This window comes from Urocitellus parryii, assembly GCF_045843805.1.
Source record: "Urocitellus parryii isolate mUroPar1 chromosome 13 unlocalized genomic scaffold, mUroPar1.hap1 SUPER_13_unloc_1, whole genome shotgun sequence".
Lineage (NCBI taxonomy): Eukaryota > Metazoa > Chordata > Mammalia > Rodentia > Sciuridae > Urocitellus > Urocitellus parryii.
Window position 1 is genome coordinate 563499 of NW_027551761.1, and position 14820 is coordinate 578318.

The 14820-nt window shown below is 39.9% G+C and overlaps 1 pseudogene; it reads right to left on the reverse strand.

Moving 5' to 3' along the window:
- Nucleotides 1–6583: 6583 nt before the first annotated feature.
- On the reverse strand, nt 6584–7701 carry LOC144251299 (14-3-3 protein theta pseudogene; annotated as a pseudogene).
- Nucleotides 7702–14820: the final 7119 nt, after the last annotated feature.

The following is a 14820-nucleotide window of genomic DNA, read 5'->3' on the forward strand; positions in this document are numbered from 1 at the left end:
GGAATACACAGTAAAATGGCTGCTAGAAGGGGTGTGCCACAGACACCCACATTTCCTGCAGGGAGAAGCACAAACAGCCCACATCACAGGGTGGAGGGTGGTAGAGTGAGGCCCAGTGAGGGTTGTGTCCAGGAAAATCTGAGACTGCCATGCAAATGTGGAGTGGTGAGGCCCTCCTGATCCCACTCTGCCATGGCCCCTCCTGGGGCTGGGGTTCCAGCAGCCATCATTGCCTTCTGAACTTGGCCTCCCTGTTCCCCTGCTCAGCCCACAAACCCAACCCACAGGGAGACAGCAACTGCTTCTCAAGATGGACCCAGAACTGCGGCTCCCTCACCCACTCAGCAAAAGTTACACATTTTTTCCAGCTCAAGTTCCTACCACCAACAACACATTGAGCTTTTCCCATACACACATTGGAAAGGGCCAACCAAGTCACAGTAAAAATGGCCTGACTGCTATTTCACCTCTTGCCATGGTCTGAATGTCCCCCCCAACCCCCAAATTCATGTTAAAAAGTGAAGGCCATGTGCTGGTGTGAAACATGGAGACTTTAGAAAATGAGTAAGTCATAATGGTAAAGCCTCAGTGAACATGGTGAAGACCTTTATCAAACACGCTTCATAAAGCATTTGTCTCTTTTTGCCCTTCTGCCTTCTATCTCATGATGTGACAGGGTTCAGGGTGCCATCCTGGAAGCAGAGGAAAGATGTCACTGATCCTGATTCTGCCAGTGCCTTGCTCGTGGACTCCTGTTTCTGTGGTTCATAAATTACCCAGTCTCAGATATTTAGTTATAGCAGCACAAATGAACTAATACACTTCACTTCTCTTCTTCTCCAGTTTTCTGAGTACAATCCCCATAAGGTGTAAATCACAGAATGAGAAGCAGGGCATGTGGAAGAAGCTTAGTAGGAACATGAGACTTTAATTCTCCCTTGTGACTTTCCTTTTAGCATCTTATCTCCTGCTGGTGAAGAAGGGATTCTGGGTCATAATCCATACTTTATTCTTCTGTGTGCTGCACACTATCTTCCCTGTCTGCTCACCTTCCCCAGAGATGCTTGAGGATTCCCAGTGACATGAAAGTTTTAATGCTGGACTGTCCAGGATTGAGTAGGACACACCTCAGCTCCCTTCCGTTTCTGGGGGGAGTCCAGCTTCAGGGTAAAGCTTGAGGAAGGTGCTATTGAATTCATGGCTCCTTGGAGAATCAGTTTCCAGGAATTGGATCTGGAAGACCTGGTGTCCCAGGGCCTGTCTCCATTGGGGTACCAACAATGTGTGTTTTCTGAGCAGCACAAGGACATGGTGTGCAAAAGTCACACATGACTTTTACTGAGAATCTCTTCCTTGCTTGTCTCTGTTTGTACAAAATTATGCACTAAAGAATTTTATCAAAGGCTCCTCTCAAGGAATGCATTTAGATCCTGTGTGGTGATAGGATGCAGCCACCAGCTGTAGTACATGGGAACATTTCCTGCACTTGATACTTGACATTCAGTCTCTCCTGGTACCACCTCAGGGCTTAAGCCCAGGTTAGGTCTCTCTCTTCATCTTCTTCTTTCAAACCTGGAAGTGACCTTTTGGGGTTCTGAAATGGGTGGGGGGAGGCGGGTTGCTGCTTCAGGAACCATTCATCCAGTTGGGGTGACCATGTGCCTAACCCCCTAGCACAGCACTTTGCCAGTATGTGTTTTTGAGAAACACCAGCAGGAGAAAATGGAAACAACATAAATGAGTTCTGATTGTAGGACTCTGGGATTCACATTGTTAAGATAAATTGTAAAAGGCTGAAGGTTTCACACCTTTTTTGTTGTTTAGATCATGCTAAATATTCTATGGATTTAATATGCATTGGAATAAGTGGGTCATTGCCTGTGGCTTAGAAATAATTGAGCCAATCCAAGACCTAAGTGGCCCAGGGATGCCATTATCACTTTGACTCTTCAGCCTTTGGGAAAGTGCGTATAGCATTGATGTTGTGGGGGCTGGGGTAGCTCCATCAGAGAAACCTATGTTCCAATACTGTATCTATTTGTGTGACCCACGCAGATTAACATGCTAAACTCTAATTTCCTCAGTAGTAAACCAGGGAATAATTATAGTCTCTATTGAACAGAGTTCTGAAAATTATATGGGCTCAGCCCAGAGATTGACAAAAAGTAAATCTTCAACAACAGCCAGTCCTATTATTAAGGCTTTTAATCACTGATGTTTAACTTCCTTGCTGAGTGATTCCAAGCTTTTTGTTTTTCTCTGCAGGGGAGAGATTGGTCTGTGCTTTATTAAAACCTGTTGGCTTTCTCCACACCCTGTCCCTGTCGCCATCCAGAGTAAGAATTCATTCCAGGAGGAGGCAGCTCTGTAACTCAGTAGCATGTAAAAGGAGTCTGGAAGGTTCTGTTGCTCCAGTGGAGTGCTGGCTGGCTGGGTGTTGGAAGCTTCAGTCACTTGTTTTATCTCCCAATAAAGCACACAGCAGTTTTTTGGTGGAAACGTTTATTTTGGGGAAATGGAAACTCAGGGGCACTGGACCACTGAGCCACATCCCCAGTTCTATTTTGTATTTTATTTAGAGACAGGGTCTCACTGAGTTGCTTAGTGTCTCGCTGTTGCTGAGACTGACTTTTATCTCTTGATCCTCCAGCCTCAGGCTCCTCAGCCACTGGGATTGCAGGAGTGCACCACTAAATCCTGCAAGCACACTGTCCTTTTCTATTTTTAATTAGGAACCAATAAGGGCGTCTTCTCCCGTGTATGTTCAGTACACATTTGCAAAGAAATTGGATAAGTGACGGAATGAATGAATGATTTTCTTCTTTGTTGTTCCTTGAGAGAGGTTTTGCTTGAGGGTTAGAGCATGTGTCAGAGCTACAAGAAACTAAGCCTAGTTTCCAGTTCTGACATTGAACCCATGCCAATACATGGCTTATTTGTGTCTTATCATGTTCATTTATCTACTTATCCTAACATCCACCTCACAAGAATAGGGAGGGGGAAATTAAGCCAGGTGAGCTGGTTCATGCCTGTAGTTTTAGCTATTTAGGAGACTGAAGCAGGAGAATTGCTTGAGTTTGAGACCAGCCTGGGCAACCTAGGGAGACTGTCTCAAACAAACAAACAGAAGGAAAAAAGGATGTGTGTTTGTGTGTGTGTGTGTGTGTGTGTGTGTGTGTGTGTGTGTGCGCGCGCGCGCGCGTGTGTAGGGGGAAGTGTGGAATGGGGATTAAATGGCTTAATGACAGATTTTTAGCATAGGATAAAGAAATCTTCTGAGTTTCTCCAGTGAAGCTAGAGGCTGGCTGGATATTCAAATTTTCATTCACTTGCTCTGTCTCACAAGAGCTCCCAAATGCCTCATGACAAGACATGCATGGTAGGTTCATAAAAAGCATCATCAGTGACATCATAGTCATCATTAATTCTTTCCCTGGGCTTTTGTATTTCCACCTAAATTGCCTCTTGGATAGAAAAGGAAGAGCCAATGGTCATAGTCAACCCCAGGCCCATTTTGAGTTTCAAATATTGGTTGCAATCATTACAAATATGTGTATTGGCTGCATGTATTTACACAGGCTCTTTGTGTACTTAAGTTGGTATTTGGGTGTCTGCATGTGTGTTGTACAGAGCTCTTGGCAGCTCTGCTCTCTGTCTCGTGCATTTAGACTTTTTCCTTCCTTACCATGTTCCTTACCAGGAAGAACTTTTCATGCCTAGAGGCTTTTTTTCTCTTTTATGAAGAAAATTACCAGCATTTATTGAAAAAAATATAAAAGAAGATCTCAGTAAGTAATGAAATATGACAAATGGAGGAATTGACTTCAATTATCATAAAATTACCATTTTTCCCAAATTCAATTATGAATTCTTCATGAAGAACAGAGAGAGGAACTTGAATGACCAGACATTGATACTTAATAGAGCACTATCATAATTAAGATTCTCAAAACATTGGGTAAGTGAAGACTTCTCAAACCTTCATGCTACAGGGTGGTTCTATTTTTAGTTTTCTGATGAGTCTTGCAGCTATTTTCCACAGTGCCTGTACTGATTTACATTCCCACATACAGTGTATGAGAATACCCTTTTCTCTGCATCTTTGCCAGTATTGGTTATTTTTTGTCCATTTGATGGTAGCTCTTCTAACCAGGGTGAGATGAAATCTCATTGTGGTTTTGATTTGCAGGACCCTCCCTGATGGATTAGTGAGCTTGGGCATTTCATGAACTTGGACATTTGCATATCTTCTTTTGAAAAGTGTCTGTTTGGTTCTTTAGTCAATTTTAGAACTGGATTGCTTGTTCTTTTGTTGTCCAGCTTTTTGACTTCTTTAGGTATTCTGGATATAAACTTTTTATTCAAATGAAGAGTTTGCAAATATTATCTCCCATTCTGAAGGTTTTTCTCTTTATTCTGTTCATTGTTTCCTTTTCTGCACAGAAGTTTCTTAATTTCATATAATCCTGTTGTCTATTTTTGCTCTGGTTGTCTATGCCTTTCTGGTCCTATATGAGAAATCATGCCTATCTCAGTGTCTTGGAAGGTTTCCCCTAGGCTTTCTTATTGTAATTTTTGAGTTTTTAGGTTTAACATTTAGGTCTTTGATCCATTCTGAGTTGATTTTTGTTTTCAGTGAGAGAAAAGGATCCAGTTTCAGTCTTCTCCATATGCATAGCTAACTTTGACACACCTTTCTATAAAAAAAAATTGTTGATATTTTTAAGGGAATTGCATTAAATATATAGATTGCTTTGGGTAGGATGGTGCTTCTAAAAACATTGATTCTTATTGTTCACAAAGGGGGATATATCAGCATTTGGGGGGCATCTTCTAAAATTTCTTTCATCAGTATTTTATAATTGTCACTGTAGAGAGATTTCACTTCCTTGGTTAAATGTTTTTTTTTTTCCTAAATATTTTACTTATTCTTATAGCACTGTGAATGAGATTATTTTGTAAATTTCTTTTTTAACAAGTTTCTTATTGGTGTATAAAAATTCTGCTCTTTTGTATTTTGATTTTATATCTTGCAACTTTCCTGAATTTTTTATATGTTCTAATAGCTTTTTGATGGATTCTTCAGATTTTCTTATGTATAAAATCATGCCATCTGCAAATATGGATGATTTAATGTCTTCCTTTCCAATTTTGTTGCTCTGCATTTCTTTCTCTCACCTAATTTCTCTTGCTAAGGCATCTAGTACCATATTAAAGGGTGGTGAAGGGAGACATCCTGCCTTGTTCCCAATCTTGGAGGAACCACTCTCATAAAGAGCCTGTAGTATTTTGTAATATGCTATTTCTATACATACTGGTTGAGATTTTTTATCATAAAGGGATGGTGAATTCTATTAAATGTTTTTCCCACATCTACTGAAATGCTCAAATGGATTCTGTCCTTCACTCAACATATTGTATGGGGTATGTTGATTTGCATATGTTAAACCATCTTTGCATTCCTGGGATGAATCTCACTTGATCATGGCATGTGATTTTTTTTTTTGATGTATGATTGGATTTCATTTGTTAATATTTTATTGATAACTTTTACATCTAAGTTCAGGAATCAGATCTTTAGTGTTATTTTTTGACATATATTCTCTGGTTTTGATGTCAGAGTAATGTGGTCCTCATAAAAAGAGTTTGGCAGAGTTTCTTCTATTTTGATTTTTTTGAATAGTTTGAAAAGAATTGGAGTAAGTTCTTTCAGTGCTTTGTAAAATTCAGAAATGAGGTCATATATTCTGAATTTTTTTAAATTGGAGATTGTTAATTATTGCTTCAATCTCATTACTCATGTTTGGTCTTTAAATTTTCTTCTGCTTGATTCAATTTTGTTAGGTTATATATGTTCTGGAGTTTAGCCATTTCTTCTAGGTTTTCCTTTTTTAGCATATAAGAATTGATATTAGTTTATTATGATCTTTTTTTATTTTTTTTATAAAATGTAATTTTATTTTATGTTACTCTGCTGTTATATAGGGCATAACATTTTCACAAGGCTTTTTTGGGACTACAGTCAATGATTAGCAACACACAATAGTGGTCCAACTCTCTAAAGAACAATCACGAGACAAACTGGACACCCTCTCACATGTGCACAAATCTGCATGGAAAAGTACTAAAGTTTTAGACTTGGACTTGTGTACTTTTATTTCCCCTTTCTAGTGTATTAAGAAATGATATGCACTTTTAATTTGCCAAAAGCAATGCTTGTATTCTGGCAGCAACATGCTACTTCTATTACATAGTAAAGTAATACCAGAACTACAAAGGCAGGAGGTATAAGTGAATTTTTATTGGGAAGGGAAGTTGTCAACTTAAACAGCAGCAAATGATGAGTGAATAAGGAAACTCCCTGTGATCACAGATGGACATGACCTCCACAACATGGGATATAGGAGGCATTTCAATTTGTGACCCCCCCCCCAAGCCAGGAAATGTCAAGTGCTCTCCCATTCCATCTAATACTTCTGGATTCCCACTAAAAAGGAATACAGTAAGAGTATAGAAAGTTGCTTACTGAAAGGAAACCCTCAAAGAAGAACAAAGAAGGGAATGTAGAAAGTAAGAAGTCATGTAGAACACTCTTTAAAATTGCAGTTAACTACATTTTCTTATCTTCACAGTAATACAAAACACAGTCACTTGTAGAACTGGTTCAGATTACTTAAATATCAGATACATTTTTAGTCCTCTACTAAGTGTTTGGAATTACTTATGTTTATATGAAATGAAGCTATTAATACTTTTCTACAGCAGTAACTGCACACCAGGAAGGCCAAGACAAACACAAATCAAGGAATGGAGTTTTCCCAAAGCTGCAGTGTGAAAAGACTATAAACAGTTGATTGCATACACATGAATGGGTTTCTTTGCTATAGGAAATCCAAGTGGAATAAGGAATGGAGATGTGTAAAAAGGTTTCTTGAGGGAAGAAGGATGACACCCTGTTTGCATTTAGTTTTCAGCCCCTTCTGCTGCATCACATTCTTCTCCTGCACTGTCTGATGTCCATAATGTTAAGTTATCTCTAAGCAACTGCATGATGAGGGTGCTGTCCTTATATGAGTCTTCATTCAGTGTATCAAGTTCTGCAATGGCCTCATCAAAAGCCGTTTTAGCCAGTGTGCAGGCAAGCTCTGGATTATTAAGGATCTCATAGAAAAATACAGAAAAGTTAAGAGCCAGCCCCAGGCGGATTGGATGTGTGGGTTGCATCTCTTTCTTGCTTATATCAAATGCCTCTTGGTAAGCTCCTTGGGAATTATCTATCGTTTGTTTCCGATCATCACCACAGGCAACTTCAGCAAGGTACCGGAAGTAATCTCCTTTCATTTTCAGATAGAAGACCTTACTCTCTGGATTAGTTGCATTGGCTATTAAATACTTATCCAACAATTCCAGGACCGTGGTGCAGATGGACCTCAGCTCCGACTCCACTTTCTCCCGATAGTCCTTAATCAGCTGCAACTTCTTGTCGGAGGTGTGGGTCTTCTGCTCGATGCTCGAGATGACCCTCCAGGCGGACCTGCGGCCCCAGACCACGTTCTTGTAGGCCACCGAGAGCAGGTTGCGCTCCTCGTTGGACAGCTCAGCGCCCTGCTTGGTCACGGCCTTCATGCAGGTGGCCATGTCGTCGTAGCGCTCAGCCTGCTCAGCCAGCTTGGCCTTCTGGATCAGCTCGGTCTTCTCCATGGCGCGGGGGCCGAGGCCGGGGGCGAAGCGAGCGAGGGCGAGTGCCGACCCTGATCCGGAGTCCTCCTCCTGAGAGCTTCTCGTCTCCGCGGCCGCGACCTGTTATGATCTTTTGTATCTCTGTAGCATCAGTTGTAATGTCTTTCTTTCTGATTTTATTTATTTGGGTCTTCATTTTTCTTGGTTAGTCTAGCTGTAGACTTGTCAGTCTTGTTTACCCTTTCAAGAAACCAACACTTTTTTCATTAATATTTTATACTATTTTATTTAGTTAGTTTCAATTATATCTATTTCTGCTCTGATCTTTATTATTTCTCCCCTTTTACTAATTTTAGGCATCATTTGTTCTTGCTTTTCTGTGTACTTGAGGTACATTGTTCATTTGTGTATTTGAGATCTTTCTATTTTTTAACATATGAATCAATTGCTATAACTGCCTTCTTACTTCTACTTTTGCTGTATCCCACAGACTTTAGTTTGTTGTGTTGTCATTTTCATTTGTTTCTAGAAGCTTTTTGATTTCCCCTTTATTTCTCAATTGTCCAATTGTCATGCAGGGTCACATTATTTAGTTTCCATGTGCCATTATACTTTTCATGCTTCTTGTGGCTGCTTTTTAGTTTTATTCAGTTGTGGTCTGAGAAGATACATGGGATGATTTCAAATTTTCTAAATTGAGACTCATTTGGTCCTAATGCATGAGTCTGTCCTGGAGAATGTTTCAAGTGCTGATGAGGAGAAGTGCATTCTGTTGCTGCTGCAAGAAAGGTTTTGTAAATGTTGATTAGGTCCATTTGCTCTATAGTGAATTTCAAAGTGGATGCATCTTTATTGATTTGCTGCCTGGATAACTTTTACAGTGATGGAAGTGGGGTCTTCAGCCCCCCTATTACTATTTCATTAGAGTCAACCTCTCATTTTAGATTTAACAATATTTGCTTTATATATATATGGGTGGCCTGATGTCAGGTGCATATATAATTTTATTTGCATTTGTTATATCTTCTTTCTGAATTTATCATTCTATCAATATATAAGGACAGTCTTTGTCTTTTACAGGATTTCTTTTTTGGTACTAGGGATGATTGAACCCAGGGGTGCTTAACCACTGAAGCACATCCACAGCCCTTTTTTTAAATATTTTATGTAGAGACAGAGTCTTGCTAATTTGCTGAGAATGGCTTTAAACTTGCTATCCTCCTGCCTCAGACTCCCAATCTTTCAGGTTTGATTGAAAGTCTGCTTTATCTGATGTTAACATAGTTACTCCTGCTCTCTTTTTATTTTTATTTAAGATATATATATATATATATATATATATATATATATATATATATTAACCCTTTACCAGTGAAGAGCAATTCTTGTAGGCAGTATATATTTGAATCCTTTTATTGCCCCACATAGCCAGGCTGTGTCTTTTGATTGGCATATTTAATCCACTTACATTAAAGGTTATAATTGATAGGTATGAATATTCTCCTGTCCCTTTTTTAATTGTGTTATGCTTGTTTTATAATTTTTTTCCCTTTCCACCTAACTTACTATTTATTTTTATGATTTGGTAGTTTTCTGTGGTGCTAAGATTTGTTTCTCTTCCTGTTTTATGTACCAGTTCTTCTGTGAGTTGTGCATGTTCATGTTTTCATTATGTTAGTTCTCATCCCTTCATTTCTAGTGTGGGTCTCCCTTATGTATTTGCTACAGGGATGGTCTGCAGGTTAAGAACTCACTAAGTTTCTGTTTATCTAGGAAAATCTCATGTTTGCTTCAGTTTTGAAGGATAACTTTGCTGGGTACAATATTCTTGGTTGAGCAGGGCATGATGGCTCATGCCTTTACTCTCAGTGGCTCTGGAGGCTGAGGCAGGAGGATCATGAGTTCAAACCCAGCCTAAGCCACTTAGGGAGGCCCTAAAAACCAACAAATTCTTGGTTGGCAATTTTTTTTTCTTTCAGTATTTGGAATATATCATTCCATTCTCTTCTAGTCTATGAGATTTCTGCTGATAAATCTGCTATAAGTTTAATGGGCATTCTCTTGTAGGTGACTTGGTGGTTTTTCCTCTTGCTACTATTAGGATGCTGTCTTTGTCTTGTACTTTTGACATTTGAACTATACTGTGCCTTGTTTGAATCCAGTTGTTTTTCTTTGAGATTTTTATGACTGGATGTCTAGATTACTTTGAAGATTGGGCAGATCTTAATCTATTATTTTGTGAGATAAGTTTTCGATGTCTTTCCTCTTTTCTTCACCTTCTGAGCTTTTCATAATGACAATATTTGTTCACTTAATGTCCCTTAAGTCTTATAGATTTTATTTTTTTCCAATATATTTTCCCATATTTTGCCTGACTGGGTTAATTAAACAGATCTGTCCTAGAATTCAGAAATTCTTTTATTTATTTATTTTTTTCTTAGTTCTAATCAGTTATACATGACCACAGAAAGCTTTTCTATTCATTGTACACAAATGGAGTGCAAATTTTCATTTCTCTGGTTGTACAACATGTAGAGTGGCACCACATGTGCAGTAAAAAATGTATCAAGGGTAATGATGTTGATCTCATTACACCATCTTTCCTTGGCCAAATCAAAGTTCCTCCATCCCTCCCCACTACCCCTATTATGGATTAGCATCCACTTCTAAAAGAGAACATTCAGCCTTTGGTTTTGGGGGATTGGCTTACATCATTTAGAATTATATTCTCCAATTTCACCCATTTACCTTCAAGTGCCATAACTTTATTCTCTTTTAATGCTGAGTAATATTCCAGTGTGTATGTATACCAGAGTTTCTTTATCCATTCATCTATTGAAGGGCATATAGGTGTGTTCCACAGTTAGCTATTGTGAATTGTGCAGCTGTAAACATTGATTTGGCTGTGTCACTGTAGTATGCTGTTTTTAAGTACTTTGGGTATAAGAGAATGAGTGGGATAGCTGGGTCAAATGGTGGTTCCATTCCAAGTTTTCTGAGGAATCTCCATAGTGCTTTCCAGATTGGTTGCACTAATTTGCAGTCCCACCAGCAAAGTATGAGTATGCCTTTCCCCCCACATCCTCACCAACACTTATTGTTGTTTGTAAAAATTCAAAAATTCTTACTTTTAGTTATTCTAGTCTATTATGAAGCTCTGCATTATATTTTTTATTTCATTGATTTAATTTTTTAGTTCCAAGACTTCTGATTGGCTCTTGTTAATCATTTATATCTCTTTGATAAATTTCTCTTTCATATCCTGAATTGTTTTTCTCACTTTTTTGAATTATTAATTTGTATTCTGCATCTCACTTAATATCATTAGGATCATTTTAAATTATTTTCCAGGTAATTCATAGATTTCTTTCTAATTAAGATCTACTTCTGAGAATTATTGTTCTCCTTTGAAACTATCACATTTCCTAAGCCTGCACTGGCTGAAGGCTTCTGACAAGGTCAAGGTTTAGCTGCAAGCCCCTAAGCCAAGATGGTGTCTAGCCAAGGCTACTTATAATAGATTGATTTCTGGGCTTTGAGGAGGATCCATAGTGAGTACCTTCTTTGAAGCAGAAGAGTCACATTTAGTGCAGCCAGTTCTACAAACTGGATTTAAAGATTGCAAGTACTGTGGAGTTCTGTAGCTAGAACTTCCAGTCCACTGGTATAATCATGTTGACTTTCCTCCCTTCATGTGATGGAGGCTGTGTGTGTTTCCTTAAATTTGACCTGGCCTTGGTGAGTGACCATCAAACGGGGACATGGGAATGATGCTGTTGCTCCCAGAGAGATAAAAAAAAGCTGATATAGTCCCTAGTTCTTGCCTCCTGTCTTATCAAGACCTGATACTTTATAATGAACATATTTTTTTTTTTGGCTCACAGTTCTGGAGGCTTTCAAGTCCAGGATTAAGGTGCTGGCATCTGGTGAGGGCTTCTCTGATGTGGCACCCCATGGCATAAGGCTGACAGGCCATAGACACCAAGGGAGGGCTGAACTTCTTTATTTATTTCTGGTGGTGCTAGGGATTGAATCCAGGGCCTCAAAAATGCTAGGCAAATGCTCTACCACTGAGCCACATCCCCAGCCCTGTGTGTTAGAAACTTAAATCCCCAATTCATCAATTCATGAGACTGGGTCTTTGGGGGATAAAATGAATTAGATGAGGTCATAAGAGAGGGCGCCCATGATGTCATCATTATTAGTCTTCTAAGATGAAGAAGAGAAACTTGAGTGAAGATTGTTGCTCTTTTCTCAACATAGGATGCCTTGCACCATGTTATAATGTAGCAAGAAGAAAGCACCATGATATGGGACTTCTCAGTCTTCAGATAAGAGCTAAATAAATCTCTACTCTTCTTAAATGACCCAGTTTGTGGTATTTTGTTATAGCAACAGAAAATGTACTGCTATAATCTGTTAGAACCAGCATGGAACCCAGAGTGCCTCTGTTCCCCTGGGTCAATATGAGTGTGTTGAGCCTGAGATTCTGCTCATGATATCCCCTGGGGGAATTTCAGGCTTCACCTAACCTTTAAGAAGGAGCTCAGAGGTGGATGCTGGGTGAAGATTCTTTTTTGCTCTCAGAGTAAGCCCAGAAGTAGCTAATGTTGAACACCACTTTAGCTAGAAGGAGATAAAGAGACTCACAAAGAGTTTTGAGAACTCTTCCCAAATAAGATTATTTTCCCCCTAATTTTTTACTATTTGTTAGCACCTGTGATTGTTGGGGAAATGTAGATTGCATTCAGTATGAAATAGCCTCTAAAATATTCACTTTGGGAAAAAAGAAGGCTCTGATTGACAGCTAAGGGCTCCATACTACTGTCTTGACTGCATTCACTTGCTGGGGTGCCTTGGGAGATGTGGAAAGTTCCAGCATCCTGACCCACCTCCTGAAGCCCTGATGTGGAGGTCTGGGGTGACACATGCCTCCAGAGGTTAGCTAATTTTTTTTTAGCCTTTGCAGGGTGTAGCTATCCCTCATTGCTGTATATAAGTCACTATTTCATATAGTTTTCCCTAAGCTCCACCTCTTAAATGTTCCACTACCTGCCAATAGTGCCACAGGTTAGGGATCAAGTTTTCAACACCTGAGCTTTGAGGGAACATTCCAGAACTAAACTATAGCAGTGAGTATTCTGAAGTGGAACATTATCTGTCATCCTTAAACCTTGATAAAAACATAAACTGCTTCTGTTTACTTTTAGTAGTTAGATTGGTAGTCATTTTAGTAGTTACTTATGAAACAGTAGAGCATTGTTTTTTAATGGGTGCTTAGCTCAAGGGCTGGATAATAGATGCCTGAACCGTTTTTTGTGCAAAAGCCTATGAATTTTTGAACTCTAAGAGCACATTTTAATACAAATTAGGTTCTCCTGTGTTGAGAAGTAATGCATGAATATGTAAATATAAAAGTCCTAACAGTAGGATTGAGTTTGTAGTGGATACGAATCTCCCTTCCCACCTCAGATCTCCTGGGCCAATTCCATATGCCCCATTGTTAGTAGTGTTATCACCACATCTGTTTATGATAACTCTGTTAACAATGGACTGGGTACATGTTAGTTTTCCATAAGATTATACTGGAGTTGAAATATTTCTAACACCTAGTATTTTTGCTCTTTTCTCTGTTTTGATACACAAGTACTCACCATTGTGTTAAACAGCCTATAGGATTCACTGCAATAATGTGCTGTTGTTTGCAGCTAGGGAGCCACAGTTTATCATGCAGCCTGGGTGTGTAGTAGGGTACACCATCGAGGTTGGTGTGAGTACACTCTGACTAATCCACCACAAGTAAATTGCCTAATGACACATTCATAGGACTTTTTAATATTCAGGCCAACAAAGAAGGCAACAGATTACATAAAGGAGCGCATGCTCACAAGCAGATGCTTATGACCTTGAGTCCATATGCTGAATTAGGGTGTTTATAATCTTGACCAAGTACTAAAACATAGCTGGCCAGAAATCTCAGAGAGAAAGCCTAACTATAGCCATCTTTGTTCTGCCCTACAAATACTATGCTGTAATCCCCTGGTCCAATCCAGTGAGGCTGGAAGAAGGTAGATGGGGTATGATTCAGGGAAGCCCATGAGGGGGCAGGTTAGAAGATGCCCCTTAACCCCAGACCCTAGTATCTCATTCTCCCTCTCATTCATCTGCTGGAAGCTTCTATATTCTTTCCATTCCTTAAATGTGGGTGCTCTCCTAGGCTTCACCATGGGCTGCCTGTCTTCTCAGATCATATTGTACCTGGGGCTGTCACCCTCCCCATGGTTATGGCTTCAAGGGTCAGCAATCAGCCTGTGGCTTGTGCTTGTGGGTCTTAAGCTCGGACCTTACACCCATCATTTATACACAACCACAGTGGTGCTCAGCCCTAACAGTCCCATTTCCCTTGCTGACTTTCCAGTTTCAACTCAACAGTTCTCCTCAGAGCTCCAAAGCAGGAGCCAGGAGACCTCTCCTTCTCGCCTCATTTGGTCAGGTCCCGGGTCCTGCCAGCAGTACTTTCAACACCAGTATGTGCCCTATCTCTGCTCAGGTATACTGCTGCATCCTTCTCTTGGATGCTGCTCCATTCTCCTATGTGGTACCCTTGCTTCTAGCCTCCCAGCCACTAACCTTCCTGTGACTAATCTAAATTAGAAATGTCTTCTTTTAATCATTCCATTTAGAACAGTTCATGCTTTCTGTTTCTATTCTGATGGAACCCACACAGTATAAATCCTATTTTCTACATTTCTGCATTCCAGGCATTTTTGAAATTCTGTTGTTCTGAAAACATGGCTTGCTCCCTCCTGCCTTTGCACTGTGTTCTCTCTGCATGGCACATTCCAGTCTTCTGCTATCTGTCGGCATCAACTGCTTGGTTCTACTGCCACTTGGACCTCACCTCAGAGACAGGGGTTCTAGGAAGCCCCAGGTATTTTCCATGCCATGGCCATCAAGCATCTGCACACACCGCTGGACTGCACCCTTGCCTCCCTGAATGTCCCCTGGCATCTGAGAATAAAGCCATATATCTGATGTTCACCACTGAATCTAAGTCCCAGGATCTCCAGATGGTTTATTAGTAGCAATGCCCAGCTGAGACTCCCCAGGACTTTAGAGCTGTGAATGGGAGCAGAGTGA